The sequence below is a fragment of the Colobus angolensis genome, unplaced genomic scaffold (genome assembly GCF_000951035.1).
Source record: "Colobus angolensis palliatus isolate OR3802 unplaced genomic scaffold, Cang.pa_1.0 Scaffold51, whole genome shotgun sequence".
NCBI classification, from domain to species: Eukaryota; Metazoa; Chordata; class Mammalia; order Primates; family Cercopithecidae; genus Colobus; species Colobus angolensis.
Genome location: NW_012118599.1, coordinates 4,384,979 through 4,392,322, shown reverse-complemented (window position 1 = coordinate 4,392,322; position 7,344 = coordinate 4,384,979). Strand labels below are relative to the sequence as shown.

General features: G+C 44.4%; 1 long non-coding RNA gene across 1 annotated transcript; it reads left to right on the top strand.

Moving 5' to 3' along the window:
* The first annotated feature begins 565 nt into the window (after positions 1–565).
* Positions 566–4,559, top strand: LOC105524824. The gene is made up of 3 exons (XR_001003816.1): positions 566–1,461; positions 1,494–1,613; positions 2,595–4,559. It is a non-coding gene; the product is annotated as an uncharacterized LOC105524824 (long non-coding RNA).
* The last annotated feature ends 2,785 nt before the right edge of the window (positions 4,560–7,344 follow it).

Below are 7,344 nucleotides of genomic sequence, written 5' to 3'. Positions count from 1 at the left end.
CCCTTTCATCGGAAAGGCAAGAAGGATGAAAGTTGGATTCATTGATAGTAAAATTTTTACTTGTAGAGATTTCAACAGGAATCAGTATAAATATCCTAAATTATATTCACGTTTCATCTTTTCTTTGAACCTACTCCTTGACTTAGTTTTTTGTCTTGCCTTTGCGAACATTCATTTTTGCTTAATTATATTTTTCTCATTTATATTTGCTTTCCTTGAATTTCCTTTTGGTTGTTTTGCTTTTGGGATTTGAACTTGTCTTGGCTCTTTTTCATTTTGGCCATACCTTGACACGGACGTGCGGGGGCGAGAGGCTGCGGGCTAGGCGGGCGGAGGGCTAGTGGGAGCCTCTTGGCCCCGAGCCTGCACCTACCGTCCTCCTGCGGGATCTCTGGGACCCTCTGCATGGCCCTGGCTCTGACTCGTTGCTAGAGGACAAACCCGCCGGGATTTAGAGCGCGGCCAATGGGACAGCGGTGCATGGCGGAGTATCAGGCAAAATCAGCCAATAAGCATGTAGTTTGGGCAAGGTGGGTCAGTCCCCTAACTCGTACCTTATAAAGTCCGCCAGCTGCTCCCACATAGCCGGGCTGTCCCAGGCTGAGGCGATTGCCAGTCTGCAGGGTGTGTTAGAAGCAAATGAGAGGAAGAAGCACTAGGGGACGACGGGCGCTACCGAGAACCCATACGAGGCCGCCCCAGACGGCGGGTCGCCGGGTGGGGACCAGAACGGCGCCAAGGCCGACCAGAAGAACGGCGGCAAGAACCAGGGGGACGTGGGAGGTGCTGTGGAGTGGGCTGGACCTGTGGGATCGACGTCTGCGCCGTCCAGGAACCGCCCAGGAGAGAGAGCGGAGCCTCGGGAGGAGGATGTGCGCTCCGACCCGGGCAAGGTTTCCCATCCTTCCCTCCCTCCTCTCTCCTTCCCTCCACCTGGGCTCGGAGTCAGGATCTGACCGCGGGCTCTGCCCAGGAAGACTGAGTTCCTTGAGAGTGACACCTGGGCGCCAGGGAAGACAGGGATAGAAGAGAAGACAACCCTTTGATAAGAGGGTTTTTAGACTAACTTCCAGCTGTGATGAGTGCATGGGGCCTGCGCCCTGAGAGGTTGCCTTTCCTTTTCCTCTCCCAGCCTGGGAGTTTGCGGTGGTGTTAAGTTCTGTTAGGGCCAAGGTGGATCGCAGTAAGGAGGTAGAGTACATTTATGAACAGCTGTCAGAGGTAGAATCTTTGCAGACCCAGAGTGGGTGGGTGTAGACACTTTGCCATGGGTGGTGGCTTTATTTGTAATCCTCCCAGTGAAAGCTTTGGGAAATCCAGCCCCCCTAAAACTCTTGGCTTTCTTGTAAGACTTTCTTGTAAGCGCATGTCTTCGTCATAAGACTTCTCCTGGCTATGTATCTCACCCTACCGTTCGTCTCACCAACAAACTAGAGCTGGGATACCAGCAAAAAGGACCCAATTTTTTTTTACCACATTTTTTTTTTTACCACATATTTTATTTTACCACATTTGAAGAGGTCGTTGACCATCTCCCCAAAATGAATCCCAGCACTGGAAGACCAAGAGGGTTGACGTTTGCTATCTTGAAAGGTGCAGCCTGCGTACAGAAGGTAAGCTGTGTATTCCATCAAAGGTCTGTGTGTGCGGGATTGCATTTCTAAGAGAAGGCATTCCTGGATCATGATCATTTTGTCTGAGCTGCATGTGGCCAAGTGCACTGGGGGAAGCAGAATTTAGGAACTTGTTCCTGTACGGATTAAGTGAGAAGTGAAAAGTATTAAATATATGGGTTGGAGTGATCCAAGAAGAGGAGAGTAGACATTCAGTACCTGTTTCTGTGCCTGTTTGGGCCCCTGCGCTAAATGCTTCACATTCGAGAATTAGAAAAACATTCAAAGATGCTTGAGATAGGCATTTCAGTGCCATTTTACAGAGGGAAAAACTAAGATGCAGAGAGGATTAAGCGACTTGAAGAGACCACATAGTGAATAGAGCGTGGAACAGCAAGGATTTCAACCTCAGTAGCCCAGCTTTATGTCTGGAGGAAGCAAGTCTTAGATTGGGACTGTCAGGCCAGGAAGAAAAGTCAGAGCATGGACAAAGGTTCTGACGGAGTGAGGACCGTTTTATATGTGTTGAGGTAAACCAGGTGGATTTCCATTTTGGAGGAAATTGGGAAGTCAGGCTTGGGTAGAGAGTGGTGTGTTTGGAGGGCTTAAAATATTTTGTGCATCTGTATTTTGTGTATTCCACCTGTGGTGGAATCTTGTGGCTCAGAAATAAAGAACCTCGCTTGGGTAGTGCTATTAAGAAATGCCGAAGAGAATTAGAACCAGAGTCTACCTAACCCCCTTCTCAGAAGAAATTGTCCAGGTTTTAGCACCGAAAGTCTTACATCTTGGAAAACTGCACCATCCCCAGTTTTAATGCTAAAAGTCCCTCATCCTGGGAAATCCCTTAGTTGTGGTTTTAGCACTGACAGTCCTGCTTCCTAGGAAACTCCTTACTTCTGATTTTAGCCCTGAATGTCCCCAAACCCCCTAGTCCTTGGCAAATCTGGATTTGATCCACCTACGCTTCTGTTGGAACAGATCCTAGATCAGGAGCACAGGCTGGGTGGCCATAGCATGGACCCCCAAAAAGCCACTGTCATGAAGAAATATTCTGTGAAGAAAATCTTTGCAGGGCATTTGAACTCCCAAAGCCACTGAGGAGAAGGTAAGGGAGTACTTTGGTGAGTTTGGGGAGGTGAGTTTCTCCCCAGGATATGTTTTATGTTCTCCAGCAGCCACCAGTGGATGCTTTTTTCTTTCTTCCTTCGCTGGTGGAGTTGTCAGTGGACCTGCTTTCTCCTCCTTTCTTGCCTTTGGAGGGCTGCCTTTTCTGAGTTCCCTTTAGGGCCTGAGCCCTGCAGGGGAAGGCATTGACCCTGAGCTTTGCCTGTGTTTCCAGATGGAGGCCATTGACCTTTCAGTGGATCTGAAGTCTAACAAAAGACAATGTCTTCTTTTCATCACACCCCAAAGAAGAGGAATCTGTGAGAAATATTGTGGAGAAATTTAACACTATCAGTGGAAGCAAGGTGAGGAGTCTCTGCATCTATGCGCCTCCCCTCCTACCTTTGGAGAGGTAGCCCTTTGGTTAATGGCAACCCAATAGGGTAACCAACCATCCCAATTTTAGCACTGAGAGCATTGCGTCCTGGGAGACCCTTCCTGGAATGTAAATAATCCTGGTTTTAGCAACAAGTGTGGAAGGTTGGAGGAAATGTACAAAACTCATAAGTTTTAGAGGGTCTGAAAGCAACATTGTCTTTAGTATCAAATGGATATGGCACAGGTTATCCATCATCTTTAGTAGTTGTCACCCACTTGACCACTGATATTGGCAACCATGATTTGTAGTTCAGAATGGTCATCCGTCCATGGTTGCATCATTCAAAGTGATGTGGCTTAAGTGTATATAAAGAATATTAACAGTTCATCTTCGACTTTGCCTGTGGATTAACTGGTGTGCTTTGTAACTAGATAGTGCTAGTTTAATTTTTTAACATTGTGAATATTGTGACCATGTTTTCTAAGAGGTCAGATGAGAATGATTATAATGTTAATGCAACCATGACCCCATTACTGAAGAAGAAGGCTAAACAACTATGTAATTTTGATGATGGATGGAAAGACACATACTACTGAACTAGGAAGGTAAATAACCAAACAGAGCATACTGCATAATATGCAGAAAAATATTTGAGATTGGACATGGTGGAGAAGGGGATGTGCAAGCACATGTGGAGAGCAAATCTCACAAGTAAGATGGGACGGGTGAATGCTTCTAAACCAATCAAAAATACTTTTGTTTCCCAAAAGACACCAATGTTCAGTTAAAAATAGCAACTGCTGAATTAGCATGGGCATACCAGGCAAACAAGCATGCATTGTCATAGCGTCCCCTTGATTGCTCTATGAAATTGAGTAAAGTTTTGTTTCCTGATTCAAGAATTGCAGCTAAAATACCCTCTGGACAAAGAAGAGGGGAAATTTTGATAACAGATGTGTTGGTCCCTTACAGTGTAAAGCGAATTTCTGTCATATCTCACCAACAATCCTGGTTTCTATAGTACATCAGTTTTAAGTAATATGCTGAATCATGGCAGCAAAAATATGTTTCCTACAGCTGTTAGGTATTTTGACTTGAAAACAGGAGTTTCAAATCATCTTCATTTCTACGAGGATTTTAATGAAACTGCTGAAATCATAAAATATTGTTGATATTTGTCTAAATACAAACTAGACTTAGCTCATCTATCTGCATATTTGTCAGACAGTACAGAAGTAAATTTTGGCAAATTCTATTCAGTCTATAAACTTCTTACCAAAAGAAATGAAAAGATCGTATTCATTCAATGCCTTGTACATCTTATATACAGCACTGCTAAAAAGGGATGTGAGTTGCTTAAATGTGATATTGAGACTTTCATAATGAAAGCTTTTGGTTACTTTTCAATTTCCTCAAAAAGTGCCGAAGCACTTAAGGAGATTTTTGACTTCACAGAAATGGAAGGTGATAACCCCTTTAGAAATGGAAGGTGATAACCTCTTTAGATGCGTGCCTACAAGATGGCTGTCATGGCAGCGAGCCATAGAAAAGATGCTAAAATGTTGGCCTGCCATAAGATCATATTTTCAAAGGACAAGAATAATGCCCTTTGACATTGTTTGGGATCTGAAAGGAGAAAAAAATCCAGAATCTGAAGTGGGCCTTAAAAAATCAGTAAGTCCCTTGTGACTTTGATTTTTATGAATCTGTCTCTCAAAAGCCAGGGTGCCCCTGGAAGAACTGAGACAAATTGAGTTTCTGAACATTTGAAAATGAGGAGCAGGCTCAAGATCTACAGGGTATAACCATCCTGTGAGGCCCTGCCTTAGCAGCCAGTCAGTGAGGCTCTTCGCCTTCTTTCCCTTTCTCTGATTCCACCTATGTACAACTTACAAAAACTAGCATTACTATAGACTGGGAGTTCTTAAATTGGAATCTGTGAATCTAAAGGGACCAAAGGATAGAAATCAGGAAATCTGAAAACTTCGATGGAGAAAGGAAGTTTTCATTTCTTTCCGTCAGGAAAATAGGCAACAAACCACAGCAGTATTAGTACCTGTGTCTCTGTCGTCACTAGGAATCACAGATATCCATGTTACAGATATCTTAAAATATTTACGTACAGCACCACTTTGAAATTATGGTAATAATTAGATCCACCCCCTAGGTCTTGTAATCTTTAATATGTTAATAAAGAAACACATCTATTACATATAATATGACAGATTTAAATGTTTAACAATTTGATTTCAATAAAATTGCATTTCAATAAAATTGAAATTTGCATTTCAATAAAATTGGCTTCCTTTGCAATCCTGTGTATTGTATTTTGTGCATTTCTCCAGACTGCCAAAGGGGTTGGTGACACATTGAAAGTTAAGAGTCTCTGCTGCGGATCATGCATAGAAAGCTTTACAAAATGGTTGAGGGGAATAGGCTTTCCTGCATCCTTACCTGGGCTGCAGCCTTTCCATCAGCTGGAGAAGGCAACAGTTAGTGCCTATGAGTTGAGAGGGCAGTGATCCCTTTGTGTAAGAACCATCCTGTTCCCACATATTCAAGGGTATGCAATTCCCATAATATACAAAGTTTTTCTTTAGGTTTAGGTGATATGCCTTGAGTAGGAATATCATGAGGCTGTTTCCAGCTTTGAGTGTGTTAGTGGCAGGGTGGAAGGGATCTCAGAGCATCTAGTCTTGGCCATATCTTAAATCCAGGCACTGAGGTCCAGAGGGGAGTTATTTACCCAGGTCACATCAGATGAAGATACCGAAGTATTCCAAGAGGGTTTTAGTTTTATTCCAAATAGGGTAAGTGTTCTGAGAGTGTGAGGAGAGAAGGGGAGGAGGCTGGGGTAAGGATGGACATAGAAGGGGATGGAAAAGAGTGCTGAGAGAACTAAGAACCAAATTTCAGGCTCTCACTTTCTCCATGCCACATTCCAGTGCCTTGCCATCAACTCTTCTGTGAATCTTCAGGAATTCTATTAATTCCCCAGGACCAACTTAGACTTTCATAACTTAGATGTAGTTATATTACTTCCCTGAAGCACTTTTACGCACAAAGAATAGATGTAGCAAACAAACTTCACAAGATTTAATTTTTGAGTTTCCTTTTTTATTCTGAGGAATTCTGCTGTAATTCTCAGTGACACAGAACCTTTAGAGCTACTTCACTATGACAGCCTTCTTCAAATCTCCGAAGGGCTGTTACATAAGGAAGAGGGTTGGAGTTCTGTATTCAATCAAGAAGGCAGAAGAATAAGATGATAAGTTGCTACAGAGAGGCATAATTTAAAGTCAATTTAAACTGTAATCCCAGCACTTTGGGAGGCAGAGGTGGGAGGATTGCTTTGAGTTCAGGAGTTCGAGACCATCCTGGGCAACATAGTAAACCCCATCTCTACAAACAAAATAAAAAATTAGCTGGGTGAGGTGACACACACATGTAATCCCAGCTACTCGGGAGGTTGAGGCTGGAGAATCACTTGAACCCAGGAGGCAGGAGGCAGAGGTTGCAGTGAACTGGGATGGCGCCAGGGCACTCCTGCCTGGGCGATCAACTGAGATCCTGTATCAAAAAAAAAAAAAAAAAAGTCAATTTAAGGTTCATTCCTGGAATTGAGCAGATCGCCTTGGATTAGGCAAGATTTTAAGTGCTTTCCAACTTTGGAATTTATACCTTTCCCTGTAGATGTCTAAGCCCCGCAAATCCTGGGCACGAAGTTTAAAACTAGGATCCTGATCTCCCAACCACATCTAGATGATCCCATAGTGTAATGAAGGGTGCTTGGGCTTTGAAACCAGGCAAACTTGGATTCTGACCTGGGACAACTAAGTCACTGGACCTCACTGAACCTTAGCTCCCTCCACTGACAATGGGGACAGTCTGCTGGAGGGTGTGTAGGAGACCTTGGGTTGCCTTTTAGAGGTTCTGGAAATGTCCCTTGAATGATGAATGGAGTTAACTTAAAAATCTTCGCCTTCTGTAATCTTGGCTACATCCAGATATGCTTCCCGCCAGTCCCGCTCCGTCAGGCGGGAGGCAGGAAACCCCAGCCCTGGCTCCAGGACAGGGCCAAAAGTAGGATAGACGGAGCAACAGGTCCGGCTACCGCCCGGATGTCGCAGCGCAGGGCCCCCTGGCTGCTGCCTAACCTACACGCCTACCCGATTCAGCCGGAGGGAATGGACAGGGCAGAGCCCTGCAAGGCTAGAGGGGACATAGCGCATGCGCGCGGCAGAG